Source organism: Ailuropoda melanoleuca, chromosome 3, assembly GCF_002007445.2.
Source record: "Ailuropoda melanoleuca isolate Jingjing chromosome 3, ASM200744v2, whole genome shotgun sequence".
Taxonomy (NCBI): Eukaryota; Metazoa; Chordata; class Mammalia; order Carnivora; family Ursidae; genus Ailuropoda; species Ailuropoda melanoleuca.
The window spans coordinates 132,803,269-132,819,271 of record NC_048220.1 but is presented as its reverse complement, the minus strand read 5'-3'; positions in this window follow the sequence as shown (position 1 = coordinate 132,819,271).

Sequence of the window (16,003 nt, the reverse complement as noted above, 5' to 3'; positions counted from 1 at the left end):
AATTAAGAAGGTTCTGGAGGTTACTGGATTATATAACACAGTCTTGAAATTGCTGTTGTTTTATTCTGATTCATGCAATACACAATTGATCAATCCTTTATAAGAAATGAATTCCCCAGTATCTTTTTTTTATCCCCTGTCCTATATGTTCAATATATTCTTGAGATAAGTAATATTTCATGGAAAAGACATTATTTACTTCATAGAAATGTACATTTTTCAGTAGTTGTGGAAGAATAAAACGTGACAACTATAAAAAATACACTTCTGATAATTTACTATGGATTTTTCTTTATTTTTAACTCATTTAATTCAACTGATTTAGTTAATAATTGAGTACATGAAGGCTATAATGCCATTTAATAAGAAAAAATGATGATTATATTCATTCAAATGTTGAGATATATGTATAAATGTAAAAGTGCCTCTCATATGAGCCTAACACAGCTGATTAAATGACAAATGATTTAAGAAAAGTTTTTTGTTTGTTTGTTTTGCTGCTGAATATCTCAATCATTTTATAGTTAGATCTTTTAAATATTCTCTGCAAGTTGGAAATTAAGGTGTAATAGTGACCGTGAGACACACTAAATTAATGAATATTATAAAATGAAGTTAGCTAATTTCACTTTCTTATGCTCTTCAGAAGAATTTTTCCTTTGAACTTAGAAAAATATAATGCCATCCAGGATCAGAATGCAGCATACCCTTCCCTTCAGTGTTTTCCATAGTGTCAGATAATGGAAGTTCATGCACATTCCACAAGGAAGTGATATGCTGTCATTTATGTCCAGGTCCAATAATGCACAAAGCATTGGAGTGATCTGCCATAATTAATGTCTGAATATATATATATTCATTTATGCACTAGGAAATCCTGCTTTCGCAAAGTATCCTTCTGTTGTCTAGTATGGCACCATTAATTCCTTTTTGCTAAAAATGACCCTCCAAGGAAAATCCAATTTAAAATACAAATATCTTCTAAGCATAGTATTTAATGTTCTAATACTTTTTTGAAAAGAACTATGAATTCCTACATCTCTGGAGGATTTGAAATAATTCATACAGTTGGAGCTCTTAGGACNATATTTAATGTTCTAATACTTTGAAAAGAACTATGAATTCCTACATCTCTGGAGGATTTGAAATAATTCATACAGTTGGAGCTCTTAGGACTTGCTAAAGGAAATGAAGAACAGTCACAAGAGTGACTCCAGGAATTATGATTTAATCAAATATGCCATCATGATGGCATTAGATGGTGAGAAGACTGGGAGAAAACACATTAAGAACAAACAGAATCAGGTATTCTGCTTTAGCAACATTCCTTTTGAGATATCTGTTAGACATCTGGTAGGACAAATTCTTGCATTTTTGCTTGATTTCCACCAAAAGCTTAATTAAGTTCCCTCTACTCCCCAACATTCCTTTTGAGATATCTGTTAGACATCTGGTAGGACAAATTCTTGCATTTTTGCTTGATTTCCACCAAAAGCTTAATTAAGTTCCCTCTACTCCCCAACATTCCTTTTGAGATATCTGTTNTCTACTCAGGAATTATGATTTAATCAAATATGCCATCATGATGGCATTAGATGGTGAGAAGACTGGGAGAAAACACATTAAGAACAAACAGAATCAGGTATTCTGCTTTAGCAACATTCCTTTTGAGATATCTGTTAGACACCTGGTAGGATAAACTTGCATTTTTGCTTGATTTCCACCAAAAGCTTAATTAAGTTCCCTCTACTCCCCACAGTAAATTACTTGTCCAAAATTTTCTTCTGCTCTTTGGCAAGATGTTTTCTAGTATCATTTGTTACTCTCACTGAATAATTCCAGTTTCCTAGATCAGTTATTTGTAAAATATTCCTATAGAAGGCAAGATTCAAGAGTTGTTTTTAGGGTTTATCTACATGTCACAATATGAAGATTTCCTTTCCAGTTTCCTCAAAGACAAAACTATTTTCATGTGTCTTTTACCTTCAGATTTCAACATAGGCTTGTCTTCTCTTTGTCAATTTAATCAAAAGGGTAGAATCAGAAAGATAACTGTGGTTGCCACTCTGATACTGGACTCTCAACAATGAAATTTCTCTGAGGTGGTTTTTCTCCTCTCCTGCATGCCTCCTATGCAAATGTAATTGCTTTTGACCACCCTAAGGCATATTTTATAATACCTTTCCTAATTTTCTCTAAAATGGATTTTCGTGTTGGTTCTCAATTTTCTTGTAAATTTTGGTTATTTTTCTGGAGAAAAGGGAAATTCTTTGATACAGAGTTTGTTCATAGGGACTGTATGCATACATCTCTACATATATAATATTGCAAACAAAAATACAGCCTATGTAAATATGTTTTTAAAGATTTTTTTTAAATTTTTACGAGAGAGTAAAAGAGTGAGCATGAGTTGGGGGAAGGTGCAGAGGGAGAAGTAGACTCCTGGCTGACCAGGAAACCCGATGCGAGACTTGTTCCCAGGATGCTGGGATCACGACCTGAGCTGAAGGCAGATGCTTAACTGACTGAGCCACCCAGGCACCCCCAGCCTATGTAAATATTTTAATAGCAATATGATCTAAGTGCAATTTGATCTTTAAAAACACGTACAAGGAGTTGCTTTATTAAAAAAGTAATTGTAAAGTATACAATATGGGTTTTGAAAACACAACAATGCTATACATTGATGAAGATAATTTAGTGTAGAAATCAAATTAGAAATCTGTTACTTTTGAAATAATATGCCCCCTCCTTACTTTGCAAAACCCATTGGTGATGACTGATAAATAGTGAGAAGTTTTCATCACAAGGGAAGCAGGTCCTTTATCTCTCTAAAGACTCACAGCTATGACACATGTGCAGCCAATCTGTCCTTGCTCAGGGTTTTGAATGTTGAAGTTGTGTTGTAAAATTCAGAGAGAATTTGCAATGTTTCATATTAGCTCCGACATCTTTTGGCTTTAGTGCAGAAGTGCTGGTATATTTTTTTCAGTCGGTCTCTCTTGGTGCTATAATCCCCTACATAATTTTCATTTACTTTCTCTTTTCTCCTGTCATAGTAGATTTTTTTTAACAGGAACTCAGATTTTTATGTAAAATAAGAAGAGACAATGGCACAGTAAATACAATAGTTTCAACTAAGAAATTATGGTGTGACATCACCAAGATGGCAACAAAATTTGTTTCTGACTTCACTCCCTTTCATAGGAAGAACTAATAACTATTCAGGAATATAATGTCATTGACAGAATTCTAGAACATGGGGGTGAGGCTAGAGCTCCTCCTCTACACCACAGAGACCAACAGAAACTGCATAAGTGACTACCCATTAAATGCGTTTCCCTTCTTCCAGGCCAGTACAGCACCACACGGACAAGTTTCCTCTTAGCCTCTGGTTCCTCCAGTGGGAAGAGAGAACCCAAGGGGGACAATAAGCTCCCATTAGCATTGGGGTTGCTTTGTGGGAGCCCCTGTTCTGATCTCACAGCATGGGGATTTCATGGAAATCTATGAAGGTAAACCACTGGGAATCTGACTATGCTGGAATAGTGGGAAAGGGATTGTAATAATCAGCACGTATTTCTTAGCAGATGAGTTTGTACCTGCAGCGCCCGAGTGGTAATCCCAACCAGTGGCTTTGCTCATTTGCAGAACAGAAAGTATATTTAAAACAATTATGGCTGAAAACTTACTGAACCTAGGGAGGGAAAGCAACATCCAGATCCATGAGGCCCAAAAGATTCCAAATAGGTTGGATTTGAACAGGTCTACACCAGGGCACAGTATGACTAAATTGTCAAAAATCAAAGACAAAAAATTTTAAAAGCAGCAAAAGAAAAGAGAGAAGTTAGATACAAGGGAATCTTCATAAGATTATTGGTGGATTTCTCAACAGAAACTGAAGACCAGAAAAGGAGATGACATGTTTAAAATATTGGAAGAAAATAACTGTCAATCAAGAATTCAATACTTAGGGGTGCCTCAGTGGCTCAGGTGGTTAAGCATCCAGCTCTTGATCTCAGCTTGGGTCTTTTTTTTTTTTTAAAGATTTTATTTATTTATGCGACAGAGATAGAGACAGCCAGCGAGAGAGGGAACACAACAGTGGGAGTGGGAGAGGAAGAAGCAGGCTCACAGTGGAGGAGCCTGATATGGGGCTCGATCCCATAATGCCGGGATCACGCCCTGAGCCGAAGGCAGATGCTTAACCGCCGTGCCACCCAGGCGCCCCCTCAGCTTGGGTCTTGATTTCAGGGTCATGAGTTCAAGGCCCATGTTGGGTTCCACACTGGGTGTGGAGCTTACTTTATAAAAAAAAAAAGCAACCTGAATGGGTAGAAATATTTGCAGAATATATACCTGATAAGGAGTTAATATCCAACATATATAAAGAATTCAAACAACTCAATAGAAAAAAATAAAATGAAATAACCCAACTAAAATGGGCAAAGGACCTGAATGGACATTTATCCAAAGAAAATGTAGGAAAGGCCAACAGGTGCATGGAAAAATACTCAACATCACTAGCCATTAGGGAAATGCAACTTAAAACCATGATGAGGTGTTACCTCGTGCCTGTTAGAATGACCATCATCAAAAACACAAGAAATAACAAGTGTTGGCATGGATGTGAAGAAGAGGAAACCCTTATGCATTGTTGGTAAAATTGTAAATTGGTACAGCCACTATGGAAAACAGCATGGAGAATCCTCAAAAAATTAAAAATAGAACTACCATATGAGCCAGCAATTCTACTCCTGGGAACATATTCAAAGGAAGCAAAAACACTAACTCAAAAATACATTTGCATCTCCACGTTCATAGCAGCTATTTACAATAACCAAGACATAGAAACAGCCCAAGTGTCCTGATGGATGAATAGATAAAGAAGTTGTGTTATACACATATAATAGAATATTATTCAACTATGAAAAAGAGGAAACCACACCTTTGTGACAACATGGATGGACCTTGAAGGCATTATGCTACATGAAATAAGTTAGAGAAAGACAAATACTGTATGATCTCATTTATATACGGAATCCAAAAAAAAAAGGGGGGGAAGCACAAAAAGAGATCAGGCTTCTCATTACCAATTATAAGATAAATAAATGCTAGGGATTAATGTACAACATGATGACAATAGCTAACACTGATATACAATATATAGGAAAGTTGTTAAGAGAGCAAATCCTAAGAGTTTTCATTACAAGGAGAATTTATTTTTCCTTTTTTCTTTTCTTCTTATCATATCTGTATGAGATGATGGATGTTAGTTGAACACATCATGGTCATTGTTTCACAGTATATGCACATCAAACCATCATGTTTCATGCCTTAAACTTATACAGTGATGTGCCAATTATTTCTCAATAAAACAAGAAAAAAAAGAAATTGTAAAATGTGTACATGCATACATATACACAATGAAAATATTAATAGTAAGATACTCTGTCAGCAATATGGTTTGCATTCTGGTTTTATTTTTTTTTTTAAGATTTATTTATTTATTTTAGAGAGAGAGAACATTAGTGGGAGGTGCAGAGGGAGAGGGAAAGAGAATCTCAAGCTGACTCTGCCCTGAGCACAAAACCCAACGTGGGGCTTGAGCTCATGATTCTGAGATCACCACCTGGGCCGAAACCACGAGTTAGACACTTAACTGACTACACCACACCACCCAGGCGCCCCTCTGGTTTTACTTTTAACAGTTGTTTGACTTACGCAAGCAACTTAGACTGAAATGCTAAAGTGGTCTTAGTGCTAAATAATCATTTTTTATATTAAAGAGAATAACTGATTTGAAAATAGGATAATATCACCTATTATTATACTATATCAAAATGACATTGATGTGGGATAATCAGCATTGCCTATCTAAACTGTAAAGATATATTCCTTATATATCTGTGCTCCACCAATTTTGCTTCATGGCATCCTCCTGAGAGAAGCAACTAAAAACAAAGCATGTGGTGATATATTTGAAGCAAACTGTCAATGAGGTAAGTGCTAAATCACTTATCATATTATGACATATGATTCCGTGTATATACATAGCATATTACACATAATTTATTTATATATTTTATTTATGTTTGTGTGTATATATTGATGTCAATATATTTCCAAAGCTAATTGTTCAGTGTTGATGAAGTTCTAAAAATATTATGTGTAACAAACATTTATGCAAATGAAAATAAATCAAGCAATGCTTTATGTTTCTTTATGGATAAAACCAAATGTTTGTAGAAGCATAAAAAATACCTGGAAACACATGCTTTAAAAATAACCATTGTTTTCTTTAATGAGATTGAAAGGTCATTTTCAATGGGGAGGTTTGTCTTATCCTGAATAGCAAGCTCATTTAGAGACAAAGATATTTATTACTTGCACAATTAAAAACTAATTTTAATGAAGGAGAAAAGTAATTATCTGAGGATTCTATTTTGCTGAATATAGATGAAGAGTGATATTATTATCTTGAATGCAAACCAACCGATTAAAAAAAAAAACTTTAGCTATTTAAATATATCTGATTTAAAACTAAGCTCTTTGGTTTCAGATATCCTTTATATATGCAAGATGTAATAGGAAACTAATTAATACGTTAAAAGTGTAAGCAAAAGAAAAACAATTAGTTGAATTGAAGAGGAAGCTCAGATTTATTAACGATCATATTATGTGGTATTTTATAGCAGTCATATTCAGTTGTGATTGTCAGAATTTTCATTTTTATCATTTCAATCAATTTAGTCATTATATAATGACATCTAATATCCTATAGACTCCATGAGAGTCAATTTTCAGTTACGGATTAATTTTTTTGTTTTAATTTGTTCAGGAAAATGTCACATCATTATTTCAGTTTATTTTCCTTGCTTTCTATAAGAACCTTCCTTAAGCAAACTGTTTCTGACTCTAGGTCAAATGATCCACTGCGACCACCAGTATGTGAGCCTGCAGAGAGCAGAGCCCCACCCATGTGGATTCGGCCTTGTTCTTGATAGAGTTGGTGCCGCCCTGCTTGAGTTAAGCTGGCATTTAACCATTGCTTCGGATACTGTGTTCCAGAGGTTAGACATCATTGTTAGTTTTTGCTTTATTCCTTAAATTTATTTATCAGTTTTATTATTTAATGATTTCCCTTCTACACACTTATGTAAGCGTAGTTATAAAGAATATTTAAAATGTGGTAGGAAGGGGCATCTGGGTGGCTCATTTGGTTAAGTGTCTGCCTTCAGCTCATGTCATGGTCCTGGTGTCCTGGGATGAAGACCCGAGTGGGGCTCCCTGCTCAGCGGGGTCTCTGCATTTCCCTCTCCCTCTCCCTTTGTGCTCTCTCTCTCTTTCAAATAAATAAATAAAATCTTTAAAAAACATGTTGTAGGGGGTTTCTGGGAGAACTATGGAAGTATCTCCAAATTAGCCGCAAACATAGGTGTAGGAAGGGGTGCTTCTCATTTGTCAAAATACAAATTATCAGCTCTTAAATTATCAGCTCTTAAAGTGTTATACTAGATGCCTGTACAACTCAGACTCATCAGCCGTCTGCAGGTTAAAATTATTTTTGAAATAATGCTGAGGGTTTTGTTTCGTTTAGTTCTGTTTTCTTTCTTTTATACCATGTTCCCTTCATTGATGGCACCAAAGCAATTGTGGGTAAAACTATCCGTGACTTTGCATAAATCACCACACTAACACCACGTGGACCTTGCAGTCGTTGTGTTCCTCTCTTGACAGTTCTTCACTTTTCTTTGGAGAAAAGGAGAAAGAAAAAGGAAAAGAAGCAGCAGCAGCAATGGCTGGTCTCAACTAGGGATTTCTTCTTCCCAGAAGAAAAGAAACCTCAGTTCTTGTGTACACATAATTGCAACATACTGACTGACGAAATGGAACGCCTCTAGAGCTGTTCTGCCACATGTGAAAGTACAGTGGTTTCTCAAGAAAAACACATGTCTGAGATGGTGTGCACTGCAAAATGAAATAGCTGCTTTTTTTTTTTCCGTGGAACACCATTTCATTTGAAAGAATGACTGACAAACTATGTTTATTCGGATTTCTGTTTTTGGTTGCAGTTTCCTGCAAATAAACCAAATGAGCATGTCATTTGTAGGGAAACAACAGACAGTACTTGTCAATTTGTCAACATTTGAGCTCTCGAATAAAAATAGAATTTCGCAATGATGACAAATAGTAAATTTTGTCAACACTTTGACAGCTTCCCAAAATAAAATAAGGATTTGCTAATCAAATCAGTGGAGAGAATAAAACGTTTAATTAAAAAATATTATTAAGTGCAACAGGTCATCATTTGAAGGATTTGTGGAATTCAGAATCATTATTTTCAAAAATGGCCAAGGATCTGATGATACAAAATCATGTATGGGTGGGATATCTCCTAAAAATTCAAGACAGAATAATGTTTTAGAATTATAGTCTGAAAAGTTTGTTGACATTTTCACATTCCACATTGTAACTAATTTTTAATAAGTTAACACTCATTGAATTTTGATACGGTATCAAAATGGAATTTCCATAATATGTGATAAAGTTAGCATGATCTCTCCAATCTTTTCCAGGTGCATACTTGTGTAAGGCTGGATTATCTTTATGTAGGACCTATCACCAGTGCGCTAGGACAAGCTGTGTAACAAACCTCCATTTTCTCATGTACTCTTGGACGTAATCATCATGCTCGGAGAAAAAGTACTTTTTAGATTTCATCAGTTAACGTATACAGAGATGGCACACATCATATACCCATTAGCCATTATTATCATTAATAAATGTAATGGAGGTTATATGCTGTTATTGTTATTATAAATTGATATGATCCAGCACTATTATAGAATTTTAAACAAAAAAAGGTCATTACCTGATACGTATTTTTTAAAAAGATTACTCTGGCTCCCATGGAGGGGAATAGGAGGGGTAAGGGAGAAAGTGGAGAAAACACTTAAGGAGCTATTGGAATAATCCATGGGGATGATGACTGGGATGTAGACTGATGGTAACAGTAAAGGTGGCTAAGTGGTTAGGAGATACATTCAATGATACAGCCTCCAGTTGAAAAAAGCACAATCTTACATCTACTCCTGGGTGCTCATTTGTTTGTTTTGGCTTTTTGTTTGTTTATTGTCCTTTATTTATCTTGCTGAATTCCATCTCTAGTTGACTGGCCTATATTCTTTAGATAATTGATTTTAAGTATATTATTTATCTTTCAAAAAGTGTTAAATCTAATATTGAAATACCTTTTTGCTCATATTTAATTTTTATTATTTCTTAAACTTTTGTTCAAATATTTAGTAGTCGAGTAAGTATTAGTTCTCTAAATCACATGTGCGACCTTTCTTTGTCATTTGTATGCTTACCTCCCCTGAAATCAATTGACCTCTAGCTAGTATATACTCTGAGCTTTAAATTATCTAGGATCCCATTTCATGCAGACAACTACCCAGTCTCTGTGAGGCTATACTCATCTGCTTTGTCCTCCTAATCTGTGCTTTCTAAATTTTCATGTGCAAGGAAAATTTCTGGAGATCGTGTTGAATTGCAGATTCTAATTCAGTAATTCTGGATAGGGGCCTTTACATTTCTTTCTTTCTTCCTTCCTTTATTCCTTTTTCTTTCTTTCTTTCTTTCTTTCTTTCTTTCTTTCTTTCTTTCTTTCTTTCTTTCTTTCTTTCTTTCTTCTTTCAAGATTTTGTTTATTTATCTGTCAGAGAGAGACCACAAGCAGTGGGAGCAGCAGAGTGAGGAGGAGAAGCAGACTTCCCACTGAGCAAGGAGCTAGATGCTGGGGCTTGATGCCAGCACCCTGGGATCATGACCTGAGCCACACAGGCAATGGGCCTTTACATTTCTAAGAAGCTCCTAAGTTTTGTCCATTCTGCTGATAGGTGGGACATACTTTGCGTAGCAATACTCTAAATGATTCCTAAATATTTAATGACCTCAAAATATCAAAGTCTTCCATATTGGTTTCATTTACATAGGCTTTCACCCATATTTTTAAAGTTAGCTAATTAATACAGGAATCTTTCCTAATATAAATAAGGAAGCCTGGAACAGCAAAATTCCTTCAAGTTTATGTTTCTACAGAATTTTCACTTCTTGAGTGAATTTTATGCCTGTATACTTTGTAGATAAAAGATTCTTGGCATAAAAATTTCAGTATAGTAGGAAAGAGACAGATTGTCTAAATAGAGTAGCAAAATTATTTTTTGATGACTGAGCATTTCACTGACTCTCCTGAGAATCAGAGAGACACCTAGCAATCTAATAAGGCAACTTATTGATTCACTCGAAAACACTTGAAACAATGAGCGTCACATTTAAATGATAACATAATATGGGATGCACTAAAACCTTTCAAATTTTTTTTCCTCTGAATTTAATTTTTTTAAATGTCAGCAACCTTTTTAACACAACACATATACGTACATCAAAACCATTATATGTAAAATTACGTGACATGAGGTTAGTCAGAAAAGTTTACATTGTTTTCAAAATTAAATGACTACCTCGTCTTTTATTGACCTACAATAGTAAAATGTCTTAAAAAGAAATTAAGTGAGTTTTTTAAAGTTTCAGTACATATCCATTTATATTTTTATACCTGGATGAAAAGAAGTATATTTCATGAACACTTTCTTCCATTCTCTTCTTTTAACTGGATTCAAACAATCTCTAGGCTAGCTGATTTGGCATGTTGTAAGCGCCAATGTTGTATGATGGTACTAATGCCCTGAATGTCTGCAGAACCACCATGGGCCTATCATCACCATCAGCATCACCAAAGGAATAAAGAAAGGAAATAAAAAAGAAAAATTGAATACTAAAGGAGACCGAAAGATGTAAATTATGGAGTCAAATTGACATCACCACAGTGTTTTATTAGCTGCTACTAAACCATTTACTTTGAGGTACAAGTGAGCTAAATGATATGAAGAAGAAATAGCATAATTGAAGTGATTCATGTAGCATATTTAAATTTAGCATCTGTTTTTCAGTTATGATTAAGACTATGGCATTCAATTAAATGCAATAATATATACTTCCAATTTTATGTTATGCTGTCCAAGTTATGAACTTACCTGTTTTTCTGCTGCCATGATTATAAATAGAAGCCGAAATAGAAACTATGGAGCATTAAAAATGTTGTAAATGTTGTGAAAGATTCATTCTCAAAAATCTAGAATTTCTTTTATATTTATGATGGTAGGGGGTCAAGCAAATCATTGTTTAAAAAAGTACTAAGTGTGCATTGTGTTAATAAGAGCCGGTGGAAGCAGGTAATTGGAACGTGTGCACTACAGTAACATGTGCTTGTATTGTGCACATGTGTGCAGAATATGTACATAAAACAGCATATGGGAAATTTACACAGATTTGACCCTAAGCCAAAAGTCATTTAGAGTCGTAACTGAATAGGAGTTAACCACTTTTTCTCATGGCTATCATGTGGGGAACCAGCAGCAGGGTGGGATGGAGCTATATTTGAAGGCACACATGAGCAACAGAGTCACAAGAAAAAAGATGTGAAAAAAGGAAAAAGGAGAAAACAAACAAACAAATAAACAACAACAACAAAAAAAAACCTCACTGGCCAGAAGAGAAAAACACAATTGAGATAGAAAAGCACTAATAGAAAGAAGATGGAAAAGTTTCACTCAGAAAATTGGTAAGCAAATGGTTTAAAATACTCAAGCACAGATCAATTTACAGTTAGAAGTTTTGGGACTTCAACACTCCCCTGCTAGTCACACAACTGTTTGAACCACCAGACCAAAAATCAACAGAATACAGACATGACCAACATAATTAGTATAAATGGCATGTATCGAAACTTCACCCAACCCAGAAAAATACACATTTTTAGACCATTTAGAACACTGAACATGATAGACCACATCTTGAGTAATAAAACAAAGCTCAACATTTCAAAGAACTGAAATCATACAGAGCTTCTTATCTGACCATTATAGACTCAAACTAGAAATCAAAAACAGAGACAACAGAAAAATATCTAAATACTTGAAGTCTACCAACACTTAAGAATTAATAACACCGATTTTCATTTCAACCTGTTCCAGAAAATCTAACACAGGGGAATACTACCCACTCATTTTATGAAGCCATCATTGCCTTAATGCCAAATCAGACAGACTGCCAAAAATTAGAAAAATATAATTAAAAAATCAAAACCAAGATTGCACATGAACAGATGAAGGTCAGAAAAAGAGGTTTCTATTTCTATGAAAGATGAGTCCTTTATGTATATTATTTATACAACAATGCTCCTTTTTAGAGGGAAAAACAATTTAAAAACATATGGTCAACATCAAATAAGAATACAATTAAGATTTCTTTTTCAGTTTGAAAAATAGTAATTAATTCCTTATCTTTTTTACCATTTGATTTGTTCCAGGTGGTTCCAATATGTCTACTTTGAGATACTTGAAATCTCATTTTGATGGAACAATACAGTCCTGCGACAAACAGTTTTTCAATTTTGTTTCTTTATCCATGCTTTAAAACTAAAATCCTTTGGTTTTTATGTGTGGTAACTAAGTATTTTGAAGACAAAAGAAAATAAAATATTTACTATTAAGAAGTTTACTTTTAAGCATATGGTGACTATGAAATACATTCTCAGATCAACACAGTGAAATTAAAACTTTGGTAGCCTAGAAACATATCAGAATACTTACACCACAAACTCAGTGATTGCTGTATTTGTCTGGAGATATTATAAGTAAATATTTTCTATCATCTACATTTCTATTTCCCCCGCTTTGTACATGTTTTACTAAAATAATATTAACAATGATATTATTAAACCTATTATTAATAAAATTATTAATCCTATAATCAATACAAATATTATTATTATTATTACTATTATCATTGCAGATTATGGTAGGTGCTTTGACTATACCAAAAGGTTGATGTAAGAAAGAGTAAGCGTAAGAAGGCTCTGTTGGATCTGACTCCACATTTAAGGGGAAACCTGTAGGTCTCACTATAAGAATGTGCCAACTGCATTAAGATCTATTCAGGCAACAGGGTTATTGAGTATAAAATCTAGAAGTAGGGAAGTTCTTGATAACTTTTGAGATGAGCACAGCAATGAGTGTATAGAGTGTTGAGGAGATATTCAACTTTGATGCTCTAAGTTTGAAGTTCACATTTTAATATGAATTTCAATTATATGTAGGTAGTATTGGAGCCAGAATTGTGAATGACATCACGTAGTGATAGATCACAGAGCAAAAAAAGAAGAGGATCAAGCATGATGCTCAGGAGAGTTCCTTAGTGTGAAAAAGAAGTACAGAGCTGAGAAGTGAACTGAGAGGGAACAGGGAGAATGTAAGAAAAAAATGTCCAGAAAAAGGATGTGTCATAGAAGCCAATTGCATTGACAATCTCTTGGATGGAGTAATCAGTAGCATCAAATGTAACTGGAACATCAAATACTGTTAAGAAACAAATGTTCTGTATTTAGAGATACAGATATTATAATTTCTATTAACAAGAAGTTTCGTTAAGTGATGAGGCCAGATTCCAGAATATAATGGATTAAGGAAAAAGAGAAGTGGAAGGAAATCTTTTGAAGTGGAACATTATGGGAAGGAAAGTCTATGACTTTAGCTATTGGTATGTGAGAAGTTGAGTCAAGATTTTCTGGTATGTTTGTATTTGTTATATGGGAACATGTTTAAAAGTTACTGAGAAATATTGAGCTGAGAAGGGGTGGTAGAACACTGAAGTGGGAAAAGAGGATAGTAGTAGCTTGTTCTTCAGAAGACAGGAGGAAAAGAGATTGAAAGCACTGGTGGAGAGATTCAGATATTTTAAGAGTGGGAGGAGTTTCTATGTTGTAACAGGAGAAAAGGGTTAGAGGATGGTCTCCAGATACGGGTGGGTGACCAGAAGATGAAATATTTCTCATTGGATGTTAATATTTTCTAAATGAAAATAATGGATCCGGGGGCGCCTGGGTGGCGCAGCGGTTAAGTGTCTGCCTTCGGCTCAGGGCGTGATCCCGGCATTATGGGATCGAGCCCCACATCAGGCTCCTCTGCTATGAGCCTGCTTCTTCCTCTCCCACTCCCCCTGCTTGTGTTCCCTCTCTCGCTGGCTGTCTCTATCTCTGTCAAATAAATAAATAAAATCTTAAAAAAAGAAAAAGAAAATAATAGATCAGATCAAAGGCTAAGAATAAAGAATTTAGGGTTTGGAGACATTGTGTATAATTATGTACATAACTGAGCAGAAAAGAAAGAGTGGATACGCCAGGAAAGCACATTTCTGGTTGTGTTTCCATTAATTCATAGAATTATAAAACAAAATATTTCTCATTGAGAAGTTTACTTTTAAGCAACTGCCCATCCCCATTCCCTCCTGGGAAACTTGATTTGACAAAATCTAGATCCTTTGTAATAGTGGTGAATAATGTCATAAATTTGTTGCACTCAGGATTGGATTACTTTGATGAATAAAGTGAAAAGTGAAAGGTATAAGGGATTTAGTGGATGAATTCATTCAACATTCATTTGGTCAGTAACTAATAATTAAACATCTAATATGTGCCAGTAACACGTCTGGGTGACATTGATATAGCAGTGAACATATAAATGTTTCTATGGAAGTCACATTCTGATGGATTGAGTCAAAAAATATACAATTTTTCTATTATTTTAGGCAGCAATAAATTTTATAAACAAAGATAAAATAGGATAGGAACTAATGAATGGTTAGAATTATATTTTACAGTGTTTACCAATGGTTTCACCATATTAAGTGATGCTTGAGCAGAAAATTGAATTAAGCGTGAAAAGAACCACGCATATAAAGGAAAGAAAAAGGAGGAAGATTAGAATAGGGGCAAAGGTCCTAAGGTTAGATGTATGTGATTTGTTCAAGAAGAAGCAAGAGAACCAGTATGGCTTAAAGGAATGAGCCAGAGACAGAGGAAACAGATGACATAAAAGAGTTAATTAAGGAGCAGATCTTTTAGGATCTACTAGGAAATTGAAACAATTTGGGATTTTAATTGGTTGGAATTGAAAGGCTTTTGGAGAGTTTTAAGCAGAAGAATGACCTGAGGCATACATATCTGATGTCTCATTTTGGCTTTTATGTGAAGAATAAATTTTATGGCCAAGAATGTACATGAGGACAATTTAGGCAGCCACTGCAATAATTAAGACAAGACTAAATTAGTAGTGACAAAGATTGTATTGAAATAACAGCCACTAGACTTAAAAAAAGGACATAGGCAGGGGCGCCTGGGTGGCACAGCGGTTAAGCGTCTGCCTTCGGCTCAGGGCGTGATCCTGGCGTCGTGGGATCGAGCCCCCACATCAGGCTCCTCTGCTATGAGTCTGCTTCTTCCTCTCCCACTCCCCCTGCTTGTGTTCCCTCTCTCGCTGGCTGTCTCTATCTCAGTCGAATAAATAAATAAAATCTTTAAAAAAAAAAAAAAAAGGACATAGGCAGAAGCAAAGCAAAAAGAGAAAGGAAATGGAGAACTTCGTATCAGTGGCTCTGAAGACTCTGGGGTGGAAATCCCAGTTTCCCTCATGCATAATTGCCATGAAAACCTTTACATTCTCTAAGTTGTTCATGTGTAAAATGGGGCCAGTAAATAAATAACCTTATATTTTGTTATGTACATTAAGTGGATTATTGCCCATGAAGCATGCTGAACAGTAGTTGGCAGATAATAAATATTAAGTATAAGTTTCACTGTTGTTATTCGTTTTATGATAATGAGAGAGAAGAGAGAAGATAATGGAGGTACCTAGACTAAACACTGAGCTAAATCTGGGTGACTGTAAAAATATTTTGTTGCAGGAGCAAGGTGGTGGTTAGAAAGTGGGATACCGTGTGAGTTAATGATTTCACATTGTAGAAGTTTAGGATAAGAGTGCGCTCCTTGGAGCAGAAGCAGAGTGGTGTTATTGGTTCCAGCTATTCACTTCTGTCTACCCTC